This window comes from Bos javanicus, chromosome 16, assembly GCF_032452875.1.
Source record: "Bos javanicus breed banteng chromosome 16, ARS-OSU_banteng_1.0, whole genome shotgun sequence".
Taxonomy (NCBI): domain Eukaryota; kingdom Metazoa; phylum Chordata; class Mammalia; order Artiodactyla; family Bovidae; genus Bos; species Bos javanicus.
The window spans coordinates 4,088,692-4,110,897 of record NC_083883.1 but is presented as its reverse complement, the minus strand read 5'-3'; the positions used below and the strand labels follow the sequence as shown (position 1 = coordinate 4,110,897).

At 50.5% G+C, this 22,206-nt stretch overlaps 1 protein-coding gene across 5 annotated transcripts in view; it reads left to right on the top strand.

The window, feature by feature from the left end:
* The window catches only part of SLC45A3 (solute carrier family 45 member 3), a 53,577-nt gene that overhangs the window by 18,183 nt on the left and 13,188 nt on the right, over window positions 1–22,206 (top strand). Inside the window, exons 1-2 of one of the 5 annotated variants that reach the window (XM_061382010.1) lie at window positions 15,094–15,155; window positions 16,645–16,719. The exons of 1 other annotated variant lie outside the window; for it this stretch is intronic. The gene's annotated coding sequence lies outside the window, so the exon portion shown is untranslated. 3 more of the 5 variants (XM_061382009.1, XM_061382007.1, XM_061382008.1) reach the window with 3 other exon arrangements.

Below are 22,206 nucleotides of genomic sequence, written 5' to 3'. Positions count from 1 at the left end.
AGGCGGAGACCCCAGTATCGCCCTGCTCACCCCGACAAAGAAGAGGCTTTTCCTGGAAACTAAAGCCGTCCCCAGGGAGCAGAGAGCAGGGCATGGACCTATCTCTGGGCTCCAGTCTCAGCATCCACAGCCTGTCCCCCTGTGGTCACCCCCCTCAGAAGGAGACAGGGGACCAGGGCTCAGGCCAGGCCCTAGCACTCACGGCCGTGCGGCCCTGGCAGGTCCCTTTCTACTCCTCCAAGTTGGCATTTCTGTTCTGCGCTTGCCTGCCAAGGTCTTCATGAGAACTGAGCAACACGGCGCGTGTGAACTGGCTTAGGAAACTGTGGAGCCCAGGAGGAGCGTTCTCAGGAGCGAGCTGTGGTCTTGGCGCCCACACCGTCTACCAGACGGCGGGAGGCTGCCGTTACAGCAGTGGCGAGACGGGCCCCGCGTGGCTGACCGCCTCTGAAAGCCTAACCATCACCCACCCTGAGCAGTTGGAGGGGGCTGGAGGCCTTGAGAGGAGGGTTTGCTCCCCAGCTGGCAGGCTCCGGAGGTGCTATCACAGGCCCACATCACATCAGGCCTCCGCCTGTGGTCTGATCTGGGCATCGCCCCGTCAGCCCGGCCTTCCGGTGGTGCCCGGCAGTTAGATGGAGATTGTGGTCTGCTTCCCGCCAGGGCTGGTGCAACAGCTTCTCCTGGTCCTCTGCTCTCTTGGGCTGCTCACCCACTCAGGGCTGGCAGGGTGGAGGAGGACAGGTTGAAAATGTGTGGATTGCAGGAGACGCCCTCCTCTCTCCCCCTTTATTCTGAAAAGGTGTTGGTAAAATTCTAGAACCTTCACTGCCCCCCACCCCTGCCCCATGTGATCGCTGGGAGCTCAGCACCAAGGCTGTGAGCCTTGGGTTCAAGGCCAGTTCTACCCCTCTGCGGGCACATCACCCCCAGTGAACCACCTCTCAGGGCTGGGTCCCCGGTCCCCCGTAAACCGCAGACACCTTCCTGTCCACTGCTCCGAGAGTAAGAAGCACAGGGGAGATGTCAGTGTGAGTGCTTTGAAAACTGTGCCATTTACCTGCAAGGACCCCAACTGTCATAGACTGAGGAGGACTGGCCGCAGCCCTGAGTCTGGGCAGGAGGCAGGGAAGACGGGAACAGGGCAGGGACTATGCACAGCTCTGTGTCAAGCACAGAACGAAGCCCTCTCTGGCTCTCACACAACCCTGGGGATTGGTACGATCCTCCGCGTTTGCAGGGGACCACCTAGCCTCAGCAGAGTTAAGTCATTTGCCCCAAGTTCACCTCTAGGGAGGCCAGCAAGCCCATGTTAGTCTAACTCCAGCGTCTGTGATCTGTGGACCCCTCCAAGGCTCTAGACAGTCTATTCTGGATGTGGGCGTAAGATTATATAAAATGGGTTAGGAGGAGAAGAGGGCACTGGAGAGGGGCGGGGAGAGGCCCGAAGGCATCCCAGCGCTGCAAGTGCCTGGCCTGCCGTGGGTGCAGGGGCTGCAGCCAGCCCACGAGGGGCCTTCGTGCAAATTCGGCAAAGGTAGGTGTGACCACCAGCCTTGCCTAGTTGCGCTTGTGAAGTGAAAAACAGCTTCACCTGCACATGGCAGCCCTGGGAGGCACTCAGCAATCAATTAAAGAGAAGAAAAACCAAACAAATTCCAGGATAGAGATTTTGTGGCTTGTTCCCTGCTCCATTTCCTGGCCTGGGAGCCCAACCAAGGGGCCCCTCCCATGACTTCCTCCTGGCCCCCAGGAGCTGCAGAGTCTGGGGGCTGGCGACCCCGCCCACACCCCTGAACCAGGTGTATCTGTGCCTCTCTTCCCTGCAGGCCTGGGGACGGATTGTGCAAAAGCAGTACCACAACCTGAGGCAAGAGGCTCGTTCACAATCTAGTTATTCATTACTCTCTTGCTTATTACCTTGAGCATTGCATCAGGAGCAGGACCGTGAGAATGGCTTTATAGGCATTTACATTAGTATCAGTTTCCTCTTCCCTGCAGACACACACAGGTCTGGGTACAGCAGTAAGTCCTGCCAAAAATCAGTCCAACTCCATCCTGTCTCTCACCACTCCTGGCACATTCAGGTCAGCCCTTCCAGAATGGCCAAAGCTGCCCACTCAGGTGGGGCCTGTTGCAGGGAAGCTCCCCTCAATCCTTGGGCTGCTGCGCTGCCCTGACCTCCGGAATGCTTAGAGAAAGCAGTTTCGAGATTCCACATCTTACCTCACGTGCCGAGGGCAGTCCCTCCTCCAATCAGACTCCCGTCCTTCTTGCTGCACTTCTAGTGTTCTTTCTCTTGTTTGGCCCTCCTCGTCTCTGGTTGAGTAAAGAGTGTGAGAGAATCTCCTGGTGGGGATAGCGGTCTCCTCTTTTATCCCACCTTGCAGTGGAAAAGTCAGCCCACGGGGATAATGGGAATGCGACCCCGAGGCCTCTTCCCTAGGTCTCTTCCCTCATGCCCTCCTGGCCCTCGCTTGACCCCTCCTCCCCCATCTCTGGAGAGTGTAGAGGCACAGCTGGCAACTAAACCCCTCTGAGCGTCTCGGCCTCCTGATCCAGGCTCCGTCCACCTGCTGCTGCTGCTGCTCCAGGAACAAGATGAGTGAGCGAGCTCTGAGCGCTGCCTTCTGCTGCAAGGCAGGGGACCAGGGCAACCAGGGCCTGAGTGACCCAGATGAGGGGCCTTGGGCCCCCTGACTTCAGCTCCACCTCCCCGGGCAGGTGCTTGACCTCAGTTTTCCCATCCGTAAAAGGAGGTGGAACCTGCCTACCTTAAAGGTATTTGTGAGAATCAAACCTGCTGATCTTGGTGAAAATGTTTGTAAGTCTTTAAGTATAGCACAGAAACAAGTAATTATCTCTCACCATCACCAGCACGCTAGCCTCAAAACCCCGCTCAGAACTTCTCCGCTTCCCTGGGGTTATACCACTGAACTTGGATCATGTTTGACCTCTGGAATGCGGTTCTACCCTCGACACTTTTGCACTTGCTGATGTGTTGCTGAATCATGTTTTCTCACCACTTTCTAGTTCCCAGAGAAGACTGTAACCTCCACGAGGGCAGACACACACCTCGTATGTCCTTCCTCATCTCCTAAATCACATTGAGAAACCGGTACATAAGGCAGAGTGAACAAACATGCATTGAGATTCTCCTCTAAATGCATTATTTATGCTGTGGCCTTGCATTCTTCCCAATAAGCTTTCTGCATAAAAATAAAGACTCTGGGATTAAATGACTTGCTTGCAGGCACAAAGTGACTATGTCCTAGCACTGAGCCTGATTGGTAATTGTTATTTAATAAATGTTTGCTGAAGAAGTGAATGCCTGGATGCACAGTAGACGGTGCTGGGTCTGCCTGATTCCAGGGCCCACACATTTTCCACCAGAGCAGCTTCTCACTGATGCTGGTAAAAGGTCTCCAGGGGGCGTGGAGCAGGCAGAGATCTGTAGCCTCTGGCTGGCACTCCCCATTCTCAGCCCGCTTCCCTGCAGTTAGCCCCTTAGGCGGTCTGAAATCCTGAGAGTTTTTCACTGTGACAGAATCACCTCCTTGCTCCAGGCATTTTAGAACCCAGCCCAGTTAACTAAGTGTCTTCCCCACTAAGGACTTCTAGGGAAGTGGTTGGGTTCACTCCTGGAACCCTTAGGGGGAAGGAGACAGCATCACCTTTTCTGCCTCTGCTTCGCTGCCCTGAACGAGTCCCATCAAGCATTCCACCCCCAGCTCCAACCCTTCCCGTTACTTAGGTTTCTACAACTAAGCCATCACGGCTCCAATTCTAGGCTCCTTGACTGGGAGAATTCTGCTGATGCCCTGAAAATCTAAGAAGCTACAGGACTCAGTTCTGGCCTTTGAGAGCAATGTCGGATGGGTTTCACTAGCTCTCAGAGCTGGAAAAGACTATGGTGTTCATCCAGGCTCACCCTTACCTGGTACCTCTGAAGTGAAGTTGCTCAGTCGTGTCCAACTCTTTGTGAGTAGGCCATGGACTATAGCCTACAAGTCTCCTCCATCCATGGGATTCTCCAGGCAAGAATACTGGAGTGGGTTACCATTTCCTACTCCAGGGGATCCTCCCAACCCAGGGATTGAACCTGGGTCTCCCGCATTGCAGGCAGATGCTTTACCATCTGAGCCACCAAGGTAAGTTCAGTTGAGTTCAGTCGCTCAGTCGCGTCCAGCTCTTTGCAACCGCATGAACTGTAGCACGTCAGGCCTCCCTGTCTATCACCAACTCCCAGAGTCCACCCAAACCCATATCCATTGAGTCAGTGATGCCATCCAACCATCTCTGTCGTCCCCTTCTGCCCTCAATCTTTCCCAGCATCAGGGTCTTTTCCAATGAGTCCACTCTTTGCATCAGGTGGCCAAAGTATTGGAGTTTCAATTTCAATATCAGTCCTTCCAATGAACACCCAGAACTGATCTTCTTTAGGATGGACTGATTGGATCTCCTTGCAGTCCAAGGGACTCTCAAGAGTCTTTTCCAACACTACAGTTCAAAAGCATCATTTCTTCGGTGCTCAGCTTTCTTTATAGTCCAACTCTCACATCCATCCGTAACCACTGGAAAAACCATAGCCTTGAATAGATGGAACTTTGTTGACAAAGTAATGTCTCTGCTTTTTAATATGCTGTCTAGGTTGTTCATAACTTTCCTTCCAAGGAGTAAGCATCTTTTAATTTCATGGCTGCAATCACCATCTGCAGTGATTTTGGAGCCCAAAAAAATAAAGTCAGTCACTGTTTCCACTGTTTCCCCATCTATCTGCCATGAAGTGATAGGACCAGATGCCATGATCTTAGTTTTCTGAATGTTGAGCTTCAAGCCAATTTTTTAACTCTCTTCTTTCACTTTCATCAAGAGTTTCTTTAGTTCTTTTTCACTTTCTGCCATAAGGGTGGTGTCATCTGCATATCTGAGGTTATTGATATTTCTCCTGGCAATCTTGATTCCAGCTTGTTCTTCATCCAGCCCAGCATTTCTCATGATGTACTCTGCATAGAAGCTAAATAAGCAGGGTGACAATATACAGCCTTGACGTACTCCTTTTCCTATTTGGAACCAGTCTGTTGTTCCATGTCCAGTTCTAACTGCTGCTTCTGGACCTGTATACAGGTTTCTCAAGAGGCAGGTCAGATGGTCTGGTATTCCCATCTCTTTCAGAATTTTCCACAGTTTGTGCTGATCCACACAGTCAAAGGCTTTGACATAGTCAATAAAGCAGAAATAGATGTTTTTCTGGAACTCTCTTGCTTTTTCGATGATCCAGCGGATGTGGGCAATTTGATCTCTGATTCCTCTGCCTTTTCTAAAACCAACTTGAACATCTGGAAGTTCACGGTTCACGTATTGCTGAAGCCTGGCTTGGAGAATTTTGAGCATTACTTTACTAGTGTGTGAGATGAGTGCAATTGTGCGGTAGTTTGAGCATTCTTTGGCATTGCCTTTCTTTGGGATTGGAATGAAAACTGACCTTTCCCAGTCCTGTGGCCACTGCTGAGTTTTCCATTTGCTGACATACTGAGTGCAGCACTTTCACAGCATCATCTTTCAGGAACTGAAATAGCTCAACTGGAATTCCATCACCTCCACTAGCTTTGTTCGTAGTGATGCTTTCTAAGGCCCACTTGACTTCACATTCCAGAATGTCTGGCTCTAGGTGAGTGATCACACCATTGTGATTATCTGGGTCGCGAAGCTCTTTTTTGTACAGTTCTTCTGTGTATTCTTGCCACCTCTTCTTAATATCTTATGCTTCTGTTAGGTCCATACCATTTCTGTCCTTTATTGAGCCTATCTTTGCATGAAATGTTCCCTTGGTATCTCTAATTTTCTTGAAGAGATCTCTAGTCTTTCCCATTCTATTGTTTTCCTCTCTTTGCATTGATTGCTGAGGAAGGCTTTCTTATTTCTCCTTGCTATTCTTTGGAAATCTGCGTTCAAATTGGTATATCTTTCCTTTTCTCCTTTGCTTTTGGCTTCTCTTCTTTTCACAGCTATTTGTAAGGCCTCCTGACACAGACAATTTGCTTTTTTGCATTTCTTTTTCTTGGGGACGGTCTTGATTCCTGTCTCCTGTACAATGTCACGAACCTCCGTCCATAGTTCATCAGGCACTCTGTCTATCAGATCTAGTCCCTTAAATCTATTTCTCACTTCCACTGTATAGTCACAAGGGATTTGATTTAGGTCATACCTGAATGGTCTAGTGGTTTTCCCTACTTTCTTCAATTTAAGTCTGAATTTGGCAATAAGGAGTTCATGGTCTGAGCCACAGTCAGCTCCTGGTCTTGTTTTTGTAGACTGTATAGAGCTTCTCCATCTTTGGCTGCAAAGAATATAATCAATCTGATTTCGGTGTTGACCATCTGGTGATGTCCATGTGTAGAGTCTTCTCTTGTGTTGTTGGAAGAGGGTGTTTGCTATGACCAGTGCGTTCTCTTGGCAGAACTCTATTAGCCTTTGCCCTGCTTCATTCTGTACTCCAAGGCCAAATCTGCCTGTTACTCCAGGTGTTTCTTGACTTCCTACTTTTGCATTCCAGTCCCCTATAATGAAAAGGACATCTTTTTTGGGTCTTAGTTCTAGAAGGTCTTGTAGGTCTTTATAGAACCGTTCAACTTCAGCTTCTTCAGCGTCACTGGTCAGGGCATAGACTTGGATTACTGTGATATTGAATGGTTTGCCTTGGAAACAAACAGAGATCATTCTGTCATTTTTGAGATTGCATCCAAGTACTGCATTTTGGACTCTTTTGTTGACCATGATGGCTACTCCATTTCTTCTAAGGGATTCCTGCCCACAGTAGTAGATACAATGGTCATCTGAGTTAAATTCACCCATTCCAGTCCATCTTAGTTTGCTGATTCCTAAAATGTTGATGTTCACTCTTGCCATCTCCTATTTGACCAGTTCCAATTTGCCTTGATTCATGGACCTAACATTCCAGGTTCCTATCAATATTGCTCTTTACAGCATCAGACCTTGCTTCTATCACCAGTCCCATCCAACTGGGTGTTGTTTTTGCTTTGGCTCCATCCCTTCATTTTTTTCTGGAGTTATTTCTCCACTGATCTCCAGTAGTATATTGGGCACCTACTGACCTGGGGAGTTCCTCTTTCAGTATCCTATCATTTTTTTTTTTTAAGTATTCTATCATTTTGCCTTTTCATACTGTTCATGGGGTTCTCAAGGCAAGAATACTGAAGTGGTTTGCCATTCCCTTCTCCAGAGGACCACATTCTGTCAGAACTCTCCACCATGACCCGTCCGTCTTGGGTGGCCCCACACAGCATGGCTTAGTTTCATTGAGTTAAACAAGGCTGTGGTCCGTGTGATCAGATTGGCTAGTTGTCTGTGATTGTGGTTTCAGTCTGTCTGCCCTCTGATGCCCACTCTCAGTGCCTACCGTCTTACCTCGGTTTCTCTTACCTTGGACATGGGTATCTCTTCAGGGCTGCTCCAGCAAAGTGCAGCCGCTGCACCTTACCAAGGTAAAGAGCCCTGCAAATGTCCCTGCCATGCTGAATCTGCTCAAAGCTGCTTGGGTCCTGCCCCTTGGTGAACTTACCTGTGTTCTGTCCCTGAGACTCTCCTCTGGTCTAGGCTGGCCCTCTGAAGCCATTCCCATCTGACACTGACCTTGCCTGCAGAAAAGCCGACATGTTTTCATGGAAGAACGGACTCAGCATTTGTCTACCTCTGATCCCTATTCAGCTGGATCTCTCTGCTTTGAAGGCAATTTTGGTGTCTCCCCTGATTCCCTGGGCGCCTGGTGCGACTGGGAGGAGGACTCAGGAGGAAGTTTAACTCCAGAGGAAAGTTCTCTTTGTAGAAGAGTTTCTGTTTCTTCACGGTCAGAGGGAAGTGTCCTGAAGAAAGTACCCTTAAAAGTGTTGGTGTTGTTTCAGACATTTCCCTGTATGTGTTACCACTCAGATTGGACTGTCCCCAGCTGCACAGCAGGGACTGCATTTGCCAGCGATTTTAAAGCTCTACCTTCTAGCAGTGACCCTCAGGGGCCACATGAGGACCTAGAGGCCACTGTCAGTGCCAAGCTTGAGATTTAAGGGGGAAGAGGCAGCTGTCCAGCTCTTCTCTCAGCACGTTCTGTTTCCTCCCCTCTGTGCTTGTGGAGTGTTTGTGATGGTGGAAATATGGCCCAAGTGTGGGGTTAGACCCCCCTTTCAAACTGCTCCATCCTATTTCTTCACCCAAAGCACTCTAAACCTCTCAGTTAAGGAGGCCCTGGGGGTGGTTTTCCTGCTCCGGCCCCCGATCTCCCAGTCCCTAACCTCTGAGCAGAAATGGGGTGAAAGAGTCCCCACTGGGGAGCAGCCCATGGGTGACGGCTCCTTCCTCTTTCTTTATTTTATTCTTTTCCTTTAAAAAAATAATGTTTATTGATTCTTTTCTTTCCATTTACAAAAGCAATTTATGATCCACTACAGAAAGATTTTCCTAACCTCCTGCTGCCCTATCAAAATCATCCATCCCATTCATTGAAACCCAGAGTTCACATTTTGGCTATGTCCTCTTAAAGCTTTTCTGTGGATATTCACCTAGTTTTTAAAACTTTTTATTTTGTAATACTTTTAGATTTACAGAAAAGTTGCAAAAGTCATACAGATTTCCCATATACCCTTCAACAAGTTTTCCCTGATGTTTTTGTTGTTTAGTTGCTAAGTTGTGTCTGATTCTTTGTGACCCAGTGGACTATAGCTCGCCAGTCTTCTCTGTCTATGGGATTTCCCATAGGCAAGAATACTGGAGTGGGTTGCCATTTCCTTCCCCAGGCTATCTTCCTGATTCAGGGATCCAACCCGTGTCTTCTGCATTGGCAGGTGGGTTCTTTACTGTTGAGCCACCAAGGAAGCTCTGATGTTAACATCAGAGTATAATAATCCAAACTGAGAAATTAGCCATCTGTATGTCTTCTTTGGAGAAATGTCTGTTTAGTTCTTTGGCCCATTTTTTTGATTGGGTCATTTATTTTTCTGGAGTTGAGCTGTAGGAGTTGCTTGTATATTTTTGAGATTAGTTGTTTGTCAGTTGCTTCATTTGCTATTATTTTCTCCCATTCTGAAGGCTGTCTTTTCACCTTGCTAATAGTTTCCTTTGATGTGCAGAAGCTTTTAAGGTTAATTAGGTCCCATTTGTTTATTTTTGCTTTTATTTCCAATATTCTGGGAAGTGGTTCATAGAGGATCCTGCTGTGATGTATGTTAGAGAGTGTTTTGCCTATGTTCTCCTCTAGGAGTTTTATAGTTTCTGGTCTTACGTTTAGATCTTTAATCCATTTTGAGTTTATTTTTGTGTATGGTGTTAGAAAGTGTTCTAGTTTCATTCTTTTACAAGTGGTTGACCAGATTTCCCAGCACCACTTGTTAAAGAGATTGTCTTTAATCCATTGTATATTCTTGCCTCCTTTGTCAAAGATAAGGTGTCCATATGTGCGTGGATTTATTGCTGGGCTTTCTATTTTGTTCCATTGATCTATATTTCTGTCTTTGTGCCAGTACCATACTGTCTTGATAACTGTGGCTTTGTAGTAGAGCCTGAAGTCAGGTAGGTTGATTCCTCCAGTTCCATTCTTCTTTCTCAAGATCGCTTTGGCTATTCAAGGCTTTTTGTATTTCCATACAAATTGTGAAATTATTTGTTCTAGCTCTGTGAAGAATACCGTTGGTAGCTTGATAGGGATTGCATTGAATCTATAAATTGCTTTGGGTAGTATACTCATTTTCACTATATTGATTCTTCCAGTCCATGAACATGGTATATTTCTCCATCTATTAGCGTCCTCTTTGATTTCTTTCACCAGTGTTTTATAGTTTTCTATGTATAGGTCTTTAGATTCTCTAGGTAGATATATTCCTAAGTATTTTATTCTTTCTGTTGCAATGGTGAATGGAATTGTTTCCTTAATTTCTTTTTCTGTTTTGTCATTATTAGTGTATAGGAATGCAAGGGATTTCAGTGTGTTGATTTTATATCCTGCAACTTTGCTATAGTCATTGATTAGTTCTAGTAATTTTCTGGTGGAGTCTTTAGGGTTTTCTATGTAGAGGATCATGTCATCTGCAAACAGTGAGAGTTTTACTTCTTCTTTTCCAATTTGGATTCCTTTTATTTCTTTTTTTTTTTTTTTTTGGCCCCCAAAATGGGCCAAAGAACTAAATAGACATTTCTCCAAAGAAGACATACAGATGGCTAACAAACACATGAAAAGATGCTCAACATCACTCATTATCACAGAAATGCAAATCAAAACCACAATGAGGTACCATCTCACACCAGTCAGAATGGCTGCAATCCAAAAGTCTACAAATAATAAATGCTGGAGAGGGTGTGGAGAAAAGGGAACCCTCTTACACTGTTGGTGGGAATGCAAACTAGTACAGCCACTATGGAGAACAGTGTGGAGATTCCTTAAAAAACTGGAAATAGAACTGCCTTATGATCCAGCAATCCCACTGCTGGGCATACACACTGAGGAAACCAGAAGGGAAAGAGACACGTGTACCCCAGTGTTCATCGCAGCACTGTTTATAATAGCCAGGACGTGGAAGCAACCTAGATGTCCATCAGCAGATGAATGGATAAGAAAGCAGTGGTACATATACACAATGGAGTATTACTCAGCCATTAAAAAGAATACATTTGAATCAGTTCTAATGAGGTGGATGAAACTGGAGCCTATTATACAGAGTGAAGTAAGCCAGAAAGAAAAACACCAATACAGTATACTAACGCATATATATGGAATTTAGAAAGATAGTAACAATAACCCTGTGTACGAGACAGCAAAAGAGACACTGATGTATAGAACAGTCTTATGGACTCTGTGGGAGAGGGAGAGGGTGGGGAGATTTGGGAGAATGGCATTGAAACATGTAAAATATCATGTATGAAACGAGTTGCCAGTCCAGGTTCGATGCACAATACTGGATGCTTGGGGCTAGTGCACTGGGATGACCCAGAGGGATGGTATGGGGAGGGAGGAGGGAGGAGGGTTCAGGATGGGGAACACATGTATACCTGTGGCGGATTCATTTTGATATTTGGCAAAACTAATACAATTATGTAAAGTTTAAAAATAAAATAAAAATTAAAAAAAAAAAAACTGAGAAATTAACACTGGTGGAGAACTATTCACTAACCAGTAGACTATTCAGATTCCACCAGTTTTTTTTACTAATGTTCCTTTTCTGTCCCAAATCCAATCCAGGATATCAGATTGCAGTATGTGGGAGCACTGATCTGCATTGTGGGATCCTTAGTTGCAGCTTGCGAACTCTTAATTGTGGCATGTGGGATCCAGTTCCCCAGGCAGGGATTGATCCTGGGCCCCCTGCATTAGGAGCTTGGAGCCACTGGATCACCAGGGAAGTCCCAGTATAAACCTAATTTTTAACAATGTACACCCTACTGTGCATACTATTTTGTACCCAGCTATTTTTATCAGTAATATAGCATAAGCATTTTCCCATTCAATTAAATTATTCTGTTATTATCATTTTTTAATATAAATTTATTTTAATTGGAGGCTAATTACTTTACAATGTTATTATCATTTTTAATGGAAGCATAATGTTCCATTATGCATGGGTGTGAGAGTTGGACCATAAAGAAGGCTGAGTGCTGAAGAATTGATGCTTTTGAATTATGGTGCTGGAGAAGACTCTTGAGAGTCCCTTGGACTGCAAGGAGATCAAACCAGTCAATCCTAAAGGAAATGAACCCTGAATATTCATTGGAGGGACTTATACTGAAGCTGAAGCTCCAACACTTCGGCCACTTGATTCGAAGAGCCGACTCATTGGAAAAGACCCTGATGCTGGGAAAGATTGAAGGCAAAAGGAGAACAGTCTGGCAGAGGATGACATGGTTAAACAGCACCACAAACTCAATGGAGTGAATCTGAGCAAACTCTGGGAGACAGTGAGGGACAGGGAAGTCTGGTGTGCTGCAGTCCTTCCGGTTGCAGAGTTGGACGCAACTGAGCAGCTGAACAACAACAACAATGTCCATTATGTGGATTTGCTGTAATTTACCCAGCCAATGGCTTATTAGTCTACATTTAAATTGTTTCTACTTTTTCACTATCATGAAGGATGATGAGATGAACATCTTGTACATACTTCTGATATACATCAGTTCAGTCGCTCAGTTGTGTCTGACTCTTTGTGACCCCATGGACTGCAGCAGGCCAGGCTTCCCTGTCCATCACCAACTCCTAGAGCGTGCTCAAACTCATGTCCATTGAGTCGGTGATGCCATCCAAGCATCTCATCCTCTGTCGTCCCCTTCTCCTCCCACCTTCGATCTTTCCCAGCATCAGGGTCTTTTCCAGTGAGTCAGTTCTTCGCATCAGGTGGCCAAAGTATTGGAGTTTCAGCTTCAGCATCAGTCCTTCCAATGAATATTCTGGATTGAATTCCTTTAGAATGGACTGGTTGGATCTCCTTGAGATACGTATCTCTAGTTATCCTTCCACAAGAGAAATTCTAGAAATCGAATTCTTATGTTCAGAATTCTTGGGTTCCATCCCTCCCCGTTCAAGGTCCACAGTGAAGATTTGGGCCAGTTTGGTGGCCTTTATGCTTAAAGAGACTGCTGACCCATCATCCCAAGGCAAACAGAGGAAGAAGCAACGAGCCCTCTCCACCAGGACCACAGCCTTTGGGTGGTGGAGATGGGAGGGCAGGTGGAAACATTAAGGGAACTCTAGGTTCTTCATGGCTTCTCAGCCTTCGTTTTTCAGGCTAACCAGCCCCAGCTGGGTATCTTATCTCTGTAGAAAGAGGAAGACACTTCCTCTGAGCCCAAGGATAATGGGAAGGGGTTGTGGGTGGGGGATGGAGCAGAAGTTGCTAATGCATTTTTGCCAGCATCTTTGGTTTCTCCAATATCCAGCCAGACTATTAGCAGTTCCCCAAGGAATGCCTTGCTCCTCACGTCATCCCCCATTTCCTATAAATGGGAAGTGGCTAGGGAGTAGGGTGTGTGTATGTGTGTGTGTGTGTGTGTGTGTGTGTGTGGTGGGGGAGGGGGAGCAGAAGAAGGGGAAGGGACACGGTGGTTTTTCCACAGCTGACTTAGTGAGGCTCTGAAACCCAAAGAAACTGGTGTGGATGTTAGAACTTTCGTTTAGGCTTGGAAGTCACTGGCCAGGACTGCCTCTGCCTCGTTTCTGGGGCTCAGAGACTGTATGTGAGTGTGGGTGTGTAGTGTTAGCAGTAGTAATTGGACTGAGTGACTGCCTCAGTTCATCTGAAAATGGTACCCATGTCTTGCATCATTATGAGGAATGGATGAGTTTATGCATGAAATGCATTTAGAAGGGCGACTGGCACAGTCAGTAAAAGTTAACTATTATTATATGAGGCTACAGCAGCAGAAAAAGGGGAGGGAGCATCTTGCCAGCGGAGGGTCCTCCAGTCCCCTGTGCTGGGTGGGGCCTAGACAGTCTGCCCACCTGGTTTGGTAAAGAAGGGTCACCGGCAGTGCAGAGGGGTGAGCCAGCACTCATCCAGGTGGCCAGACCCCTGGTGGGGGCCAGGATCTCACAGGACACTGTCAGCTCACTCTCTGAGCCCTCCTCCCCCTTCCTCCTCTCAGGACACAAGGCATGCAGGCTCCCCTAGTCAGGGGAGGGTGGGCTCCTGCTCCCTCTTGCACCCCCAGTGCTCCTCCCCCAAGCCTGGAAAAAACCACCATCCACGCTCTCCTGGCTCAGTAATTTTCCAACTGACCTGGAATTCCTCCTGACTGCTGCCCTCTTTTCTGGGGCAAGAGGGACACCAGCTAAGGGACCCAGGACTCCACCCAATCCTCTCTGCTGGCCACAAATGGGTGTGCCAAAGGCTTTGGAAAGCGATTGCAGCCCTGGAGGGTCACCTGCTGGGAGGCTGGGGGAGGGGTAAGTGTGCCCAGAGAGGCAACTTATTCAGTGATCCAGAAAATAGAGGAGATTCTTGTTTTTTTCTCCCTCTCCTCTCTCCTGTGCCCACTCTCCTCATCACCATCACCAGGGCTCCACTGTTCCTCTCTCCCTTCGAGATTTCCCATTCTTCTCTGCCTTCAATTGGAAGTTCCCTTAGAGACCCTCTGGCCAACTCCTTCTTACCCAGCCTCAGAATATGGAAGGGACTTGTTCCCACATCATGCCTGGTTGATGTCAGGGCCAGCCTTGGAGCCCTGTGCCTTGGTGCTGGATCCATGGCTACAGTCAACTAGGTCCTCCCCTTCAAAAGCATCTTCCCCCTGATTTTACAGTATTCAAATCAACAATGCACACATAAATCGGAGTGCTCTCCACTCCATGGAGGAAGAAAGACACAACTGGGCCCCCCACCCCAAGGGCAGCCTGGGCCCCCAGTTCTCTCCCACCTGCACAGTTCAGTCTTGTTAAAGGCATCCTGGAAACAGGCATCTTCTGGGACCTTGCTCAACAGCTGATAAAGGGAACATTTTACTGTCAACATATCCTATTTCCCCCGCCCCTTTCCCGATACACAGCCTTAAGCAGAAAGAAAAAAATCTGAAATCTTTTTTAACTTCAGAAAGAGGGACTGAGTGAGCCATCAGGAAGCTCTTTCTGCTTCCGAGAACAGCAAACAGTAGGAAGAGTAACTCGGGGAGAATACGACATCTCTTGCAAGGGCTGGTCCTGGGTGGGTGGGGTGCGGCTCGGCCCGGGGGACCAGGGGCTGGCCGGCATAGCTCGCGCGGGTAATGGCTGCAGACCGGCCGCGGGGAGCGGAGGCGCCCCGAGAAGCCGGGCAGGTACTACCTAAATGTTTGGTGGCAAGGGCGAGGGCGAGGGGGCGGCGTACTGCCCTAGGTAATGATAGTCTGGGAGCCACGCGGGGGCTGCCCGTCGCGGTCGCGGCTACAAAGACAGCTCGGGGACCTCCCGCTTTCCTCCCCTGGGTACCGGCCCCACCCCGCCCCCTCCCCGCAGCCCCCCACCTTCGGCCCGCCTCGCCCCGCCCCCTCCGGGCCGCCCCAGCGCGCATGCTCTCTCCCCCCGCCGAGTAACCTGGAGATTTAAAAGCCGCCGGCTGGCGCGCTGGGGGCGGCGGGGGGGACGAGCCCGCGCGCGGCGGCCCCGGGTGACAGGCGCCCGCCTCGGCCAGGTAGGGGCGCGCCCGCCGCGCTCCGCGGGAAGGGTCCCGGCGCGGGGAGGGGCGCGGCGCTGCCGGGCTCCGCGGCGGCGCGTGTGTTGCGCCCTCGGGGAGGGGGCGGCGCGGTGGCCGTCCCGCGCCCGCGCGCTGGCTCCGCGAGTCCCGGGGGGTGTGACGGGCTGCAGGCTCCCGGGGCGCGCCCCTCGCCCTGCCGCGGGCGGGCTGCGGGGGCCCCCGCGGAGCCGCGCTTTCTCTCGCGGAGGCGGGCCAGGCTGGAGGCGCCGGGTCCCCCGCGTCCCCGACCGACCGGGCGGCGGGGCGGGCGGAGAGAGGCCCCTCCCTGGAGCCCCGGGTCTGGCCGACTGCGGGCGCAGCGGCCGCTCGCTCCGGTGGCCTTCTCCCGCGTCAGAGTTTTCTTTGGAAAGTTGCGTTTATTTTCTTCCCTTGTCTCGGCTTCACCGGAAAGGGGCAGGGTGAGTCACCGGGGCGCGCGCAGCCCGGGACCTGGGAGCCGAGGAAGGGGCCGACGGCCGGAACGCCGCGGGGTCCTCGGGCGCGGGCGGCTTGCCTGGGGGGAGTGAGGGGTTGTGAGGAGGGAAAGGGGGCTGAGCCCTTTCGCACGTCAGTCTCGGGGCTGGGCTCAGGGCCGAGAGCTGGGCTGCAGTGTGCGCGCCGTCCTGAGCCTCGGTTATCCGTCAGAAGAGAGGGGGGAAAGAAAGGGCGTCCTTATCTTCGCCTCCCGGGCTCAGAGCTGCTGAAAATCCTGAGATCAGCCAACAGGTGTGCTGAGGTGGTCCCCGGGCACCCACCACAGCGTAGCAGGGCTCCGGGCCAGGCCTGCAGGGGAAGGCCCCAGGGAACTGCCGGGTCCCGTGGGTGAGGACCAGGTCTGCCCCGGTCCCCTGTGGTCCCCGGCGCTGCATCACTGTGCGTTGACCTTGCCCTTGACCCCTGAATCGGTGTCTGCCTTCCTGACCGGCACTCTTGATCTGCTCCGCTTCCCGCCCTCCCCCGCCCCCCCTGCCCCGAGGGCCACACCTCCCTATCTTTTTCCTCAGGGGCCAGACTGGAGGGTACAGTAGGGTTTGGCCCGGTGGGTACCTGGTGCAGACTTGTTCTTCAGCTGTAACACAGACCCCATCCCGGCGAAGCTGCCGTCTGCAGCTGGCCGCAGTCCGTGGACCAGGGCCTAAAGTGATCCTTGCTGGGCTCCTGAAAATGTTCTTCGGGGGCTTGATGAGGCCCTGGGAGGCTTCTGACTGCCTTTCCGGGCTCACTTCGGAGAGGGACAGCCTTGGTGTTGGATGCCCCTGCGCGGAGGCCCGGCCGCAGGCTGGCGTGTTGGGGTGGGGAGGGCAGCGCCAGGAAGTGTAGGCTGCTGATTGCCCCAGCCTTCCCTATAGAGCAACTTCTTCCAGTGTGAGATTGCAAAGTTATCTGAGATCACAGCCAACAAATACGGGTCTCATCCTCCCATTCCTCCCTTATCTCCTCTCACCAGGCTTGTCCGAAACCAGGACTCTGTTCTAAAAGTGCCCAGAAAAATGGAACTTGAGTCCACAGGATGAATCTGAAGGTAAAAATACAGCTGTGAGTACAGCTGTGGACGTTCAGGCTCCAATTTAGTGCAGGCATGTTGGGGGTGGGAGTTTTTCTGTCTGCTCATGGAGTGTGCCCCTCCCGGCTCTGCGGTGTCCTTCAGGAGGATGAGGAGCTGCACAGTGATCCTCGGTGGCCACTGAGATACCTCCAGGCTGGGTGCTGGAGGGATAGCGTGAATACCCCTCTCTCAGCCTGGGCAGGGCTCTGGAGAGAAAAGGGAGAGAGGCCGGCTGTTCTTGAGGACTCTGAAAGGCAGATTAAGCTTTATCAGGACTCTTGGAGCCTGAAACATAGTATCATAGATAACAAGCCAGATTGTCAGGTGTTTATATCCTGGCTGCTCCACAGGCTAAGGGATGAAGGGCAAGTTACGTAACATCTTTTAAGTCTCAGTATCCCTGGCTACAAAATGGACATGACAGTAATAATGAAAATTCCTACTGTGTAGCTTTGTTATTTATTAAATAATAATGGAGCAAATATAAATATATGTACACATCAGTTCAGTTCAGTCGCTCAGTCGTGTCTAACTCTTTGCGACCCCATGAACCACAGCACGCCAGGCCTCCCTGTCCATCACCAACTCCTATGTCTAAAATGTAGAAAGCACTCCAGCTTTATTAAACCATGCATACAGAGCACTGGACTGTGTGCCTGATAGGTAACAAGTGTCAGTTACAGGTAACTGGTGTTAACTATATCCACTGTATGTACACGTGTGCCCTAGTGGACAACAACACCCACCCTGGGCCTCTGTTCTTGGGTTCTGCTGTAGACTTTGTTTCTTTGGGATCAAGGCCTTCTGTACTCTGGGGAGTCCGTATGACTAGTTAAGAGCCTGGGTTTGAATTCTGTTTCCTTTTATTTACTTTTTTAGCTGCACTGGGTCTTGGGTGTGGCATGCAGGCTCTTTAGCTGTGGCATGTGGACTCTAGGTCCCTGACCAGGGACCGAACCTGGGCCTCCTGCACTGGGAGTGCAGAGCCTTAGCTGCTGGGCCACGAGGGAAGTCCCAGTCTTATTTCCTTTTGCACAAATTACTTCACCTATCTGTGCCTCAGCTTCTTCCTCTGTAAGATGAGGATAGCAGTACCTGCCTCGCAGTATTGTGAGGATTAAACAAGCTGACGATCTCAAGCTCTGAGCACAGCCACCGTGATAACGTCAGCTGCTATTGTTTGGTAGCGATGGAGGCAGTCCTTGTGGTTCATGCTCAGGAACCAAAGTTTCTTAGCAAGGGAATTATACCGTATACAGCTGTATGTAAGCTGTAAACGACACACTTGCAGTTGAACTTGTCCGGTGCAAAGAACACAGCAGGACTTGACGTCCTGGTGTCTTCCCTGTCAGTACTGTGCATGGCTTGTTTTTCGATCAGTCCAGAAACCCCTGCCCTGCCTGTTTCCTCAAGTTGGAAGAAAGTGCCATGAAATGATGAAGGTACAGTGCCTGGAAGGTTAAATGCCTTCTGTGCAGAGAAGACTTTTTTTGTTCTGGTTTTTAGAGAAACTGTGCGAGAGGAGGGAGGGTTCTGAAGTTACTGTTCTGCTCTGTCCTCCCGCCCCAGCCCTGGGAACCCTTTGCTTTCTGGTGTCAGGAAGAAAAACCCAGCCTGGCTTTCTGTATGTTAACAGTCCGGGGCCCTGTTTGCTGGATAGCAAGGGCGGAGGCTGGACCAGTTGGTACCAGGCCCAGTGTCTTGAACGGTGATGCCACTTGACTCCCAGCAGCAGAGCTGCAGCGTGGAGCTTTGTCCAGTGTATTGAGTGTCCCCGCCTGGGGGCAGGGGCTGGTGACAGAGCCATCACGGGATCGTCCTGATGGCTGACCAGAACTTCCTGTGTAAGCCCTTTTTGTGCTACACAGTCTGTGTTTCCTCCCCCACGGGAAGAAGTCCACATTTTGCCACTGACCCTTAGCGACCTGTGGGCCTTCTTGCTTCCGATGTTGGAGACAAGCCTACCTCACCTGTTGGCCTTGGTTTCTGTGTCTGTAATGGAGATGATCGCATCCACCTTACAAGAGTACGGTAAGGATTAAATGAGATCACCATATTTAGCAAGGGGCCTGCACAGACCAGGTGCTTGGTACGTTTGTTCTTTTTGCCTTCTTTGTTAATTCTAGAGGTCATTCTCTCTAGGAAGCTGGGATGAGCCAGCTGGAATGGAGTTTGGAGACCAGCCTCTGGTCTCATAGCCCGCAGTCCCTCAGTCATCAGATTCAGGCCAGATGAATGTCTAGGCAGACAGCATGCCCCCAGCAGCAGTCAGCCAGAGACAGACCCCCTTCCCCAGTGCTTTCTATTATGCCCCCGCCTCCCTCGTCCCAAGCATACTTGAGTTAGCAAGTAGCGTTCAAGCTGGGAGTGCCTGACCCATCCCTGGGAGTATGGCAATCTAGATTCCTGCTCCTGGCTCCTGTGGCTTAGAGCAGAGCACCTTCAGTGTACCTGGACACACTGGTCGGATCCCATCAGACAAGAACTCTGAATCAGCCGCACCTTTAAGGCCCTTGGTTGAGCACCTCCCTTGGCAGGGCCTGAGCAGGGACAATGCTCCTTGGTTTCTAGGAGCTGAAGGGCTGGTGGAGTGGGAGACAGGGAAGGACTACAAGTCAGAGACTAGGAGGACCGTATCCATCACTCAGTGTCCAGTGAGTGTCATCAGGGTTTGGGAGAAAGGGGTCCTTGGCAGCTCGAGGTTCAGGTAGCCCTGGGGGACATGGGGACTTTTGCTGGATAAGATTTAGGTGAAAGGGAGGGGAGGGCCAGGGGAGGTAACTGGAACATGATGGCTGCTTTGAAAATAAAAACAGGCCCAGTGCTGATGAATATCCCATGTCCCATGATTTGAGGTCTGGTATTCTTCCCGCCACACCTGACTCAGATCAGGTCAGTCGCTCAGTCGTGTCCGACTCTTTGCAGCCCCATGAATCACAGCATGCCAGGCCTCCCTGTCCATCACCAACTCCCGGAGTTCACTCAGACTCACGTCCATCCAGTCAGTGATGCCATCCAGCCATCTCATCCTCTGTCGTCCCCTTCTCCTCTTGCCCCCAATCCCTCCCAGCATCAGTCTTTTCCAATGAGTCAACTCTTCACATGAGGTGGCCAAAGTACTGGAGTTTCAGCTTTAGCATCATTCCTTCCAAAGAAATCCCAGGGCTGATCTTCAGAATGGACTGGTTGGATCTCCTTGCAGTCCAAGGGACTCTCAAGAGTCTTCTCCAACACCACAGTTCAAAAGCATCAATTCTTCGGCGCTCAGCCTTCTTCACAGTCCAACTCTCACATCCATACATGACCACAGGAAAAACCACAGCCTTGACTAGACGGACCTCTGTTGGCAAAGTAATGTCTCTACTTTTGAATATGCTATCTAGGTTGGTCGTAACTTTCCTTCCAAGGAGTAAGCGACACCTGACTGGGAAGGGGCTAAAAGGAGAGGCAGGTGCATATAGCAATCCCAGGCTCCCGTGGCGGTGTTTTATGGACATTGCCTTTTGTGCATAGTTCCTGCCTGCTGACTTTCACGGCTCAGCCTCCTCCAGGAACCCTGGAGAGCACGGAGCGTGCACGCCTGCACCACCTCATGGTGCTTTGCCTGCATCTTGGCCCTTCTGAAGGGCGCTGGTGGGTTGTTTCCCAATCCCCAGCCCCTTCACAGCGGGGCTTGCACAGAGGGGGGCTCAGTGGTGGTGGGTGGGCAGGCTTTAGTCTCACTGACATTTCTCTGGGGGAGGTGAGGTTGTAATGAATGAGGCACACTCTCTTCAAAGGTGGGCAAACTCGGGCTCTTTAGCAGCGACAGAAAAAATGCCTCTTTCTTGGAGCCCCTCACACTCTGCTCACTGCTAAGGGGACTGTTTTGAAGAACACATCCCTAAGACTGAGTCCAGCCCAGAGCCCCCTCTGGTAAATGGGGCTGGTCACAGACCCTAGGATCAGTTCCCTTCAGTTCAGTCCCTCAGTCGTGTCCGACTCTTTGCGACCCCATGGACCGCAGCATGCCAGGCCTCCCTGTCCATCACCAGCTCCCGGAGTTTACCCAAACTCCAGCAGTCAGTCAGAGACAGACCCCCTTCCCCAGTGCTTTCCATTATGCCCCCGCCTCCCTCGTCCCAAGCATACTTGAGTTAGCAAATAGCATCCAGCCATCTCATCCTCTGTCGTCCCCTTCTCCTCCTGCCCTCAATCTTTCCCAGCATCAGGGTCTTTACAAATGAGTCAGCTCTTCGCATCAGGTGGCCAAAGTATTGGAGTTTCAGCTTCAGCATCAGGGCTGAAAGGGCCTCAGAGACCATTGAACTTGAGATCCAGGGGTGGGACCAGCACCATGGTCTAACTCCCGGGCCCAGGGCTCTCTGCTCCTTAGTAGGTCTGCCCAGACCTCCATGCCCTGGTCTCTTTCTTGTATCTGTCACCTTCTGAGGGAGGTCAAGCTCGGGGGTGGGGGTGGGGGGACAAGGATGTGTATGGCTGGGGAGAGCCGCCTGGTCTGGCTGGCTGGCAAAGTGCAGAGTTCGAGTTTGCTGCAAGAGAGGCTGGTCAGGTTTCACTTTGCAGGGCTGTAGGGAGCAGGGGGAGGGGACTCCCCAGCGGCCTGAATGTGCCGCTCGCCCTTCTCCTGTGTTCCTCTCCCCCACCCCGGGCCAAGGGGTTCTTTGTGTACCACTACCCCCGCCTTGTAGGGAAGTGTTCATTGTGGCCCAAGTTGAGAAAGAATTTAGCTACTCTGCCAGGAACAGAGTCCAGCTCTGGGAGGAAGTAGGGGAGAGGTCAGTTCTGCCCCCAGATGGGTGGGTTACTCGGATCAGTTTCAGGTGACCGCTGACCCTTGGCACTCTATGTACTTGAGCACTGTGTAGGCAGGTAAAGGATGGGGTAAGTGTAGCTGGTGAACCCTTTTCCACCTGGTTCCTCTTGGCTCTCGGTGGTGGAGGACTAGGACTGCCCGGCCAGTGCCATGCGACATTGTTGGTGGGCACCGTCCATGGTGAGCACCCCACCTGGGGCCAGGGGGCAGGTGTGAGATCACATCGCCGTACAATTGTAAAGAACTTGAGACAGCATCTAGACTAGCACTCATTTTACAGTGTGGAAACAGTCCCAGAGAGGTATTTCAGGATACACAGCTGTGAAAGTTGCTGAAACTGAACTACACTGTCCAGGCTCCTAGTTCAGAGCACTTTCTAGAATTCAGGAACAGTTTGAACTTTCCGTTCAACCGTTTTTTACCTGTGCAGCCTGGGCGTGTATTTCTCTGAACCTCCCCTTTCATCCTTGTGAAATAGGAATGTCAAATACTTTGTGGGATTGTGCAAATGGTATGAACTGGAGAAGATACATCAGGTACATGCAGACAACCTCCTGAACAGTCAGCAAGTGTCGGCCACTGTGATGATTTTCCGTGGCTGGGAACCACACTGTCCCCTAACTGGAAATGTCTACCCCAGCCTCCAT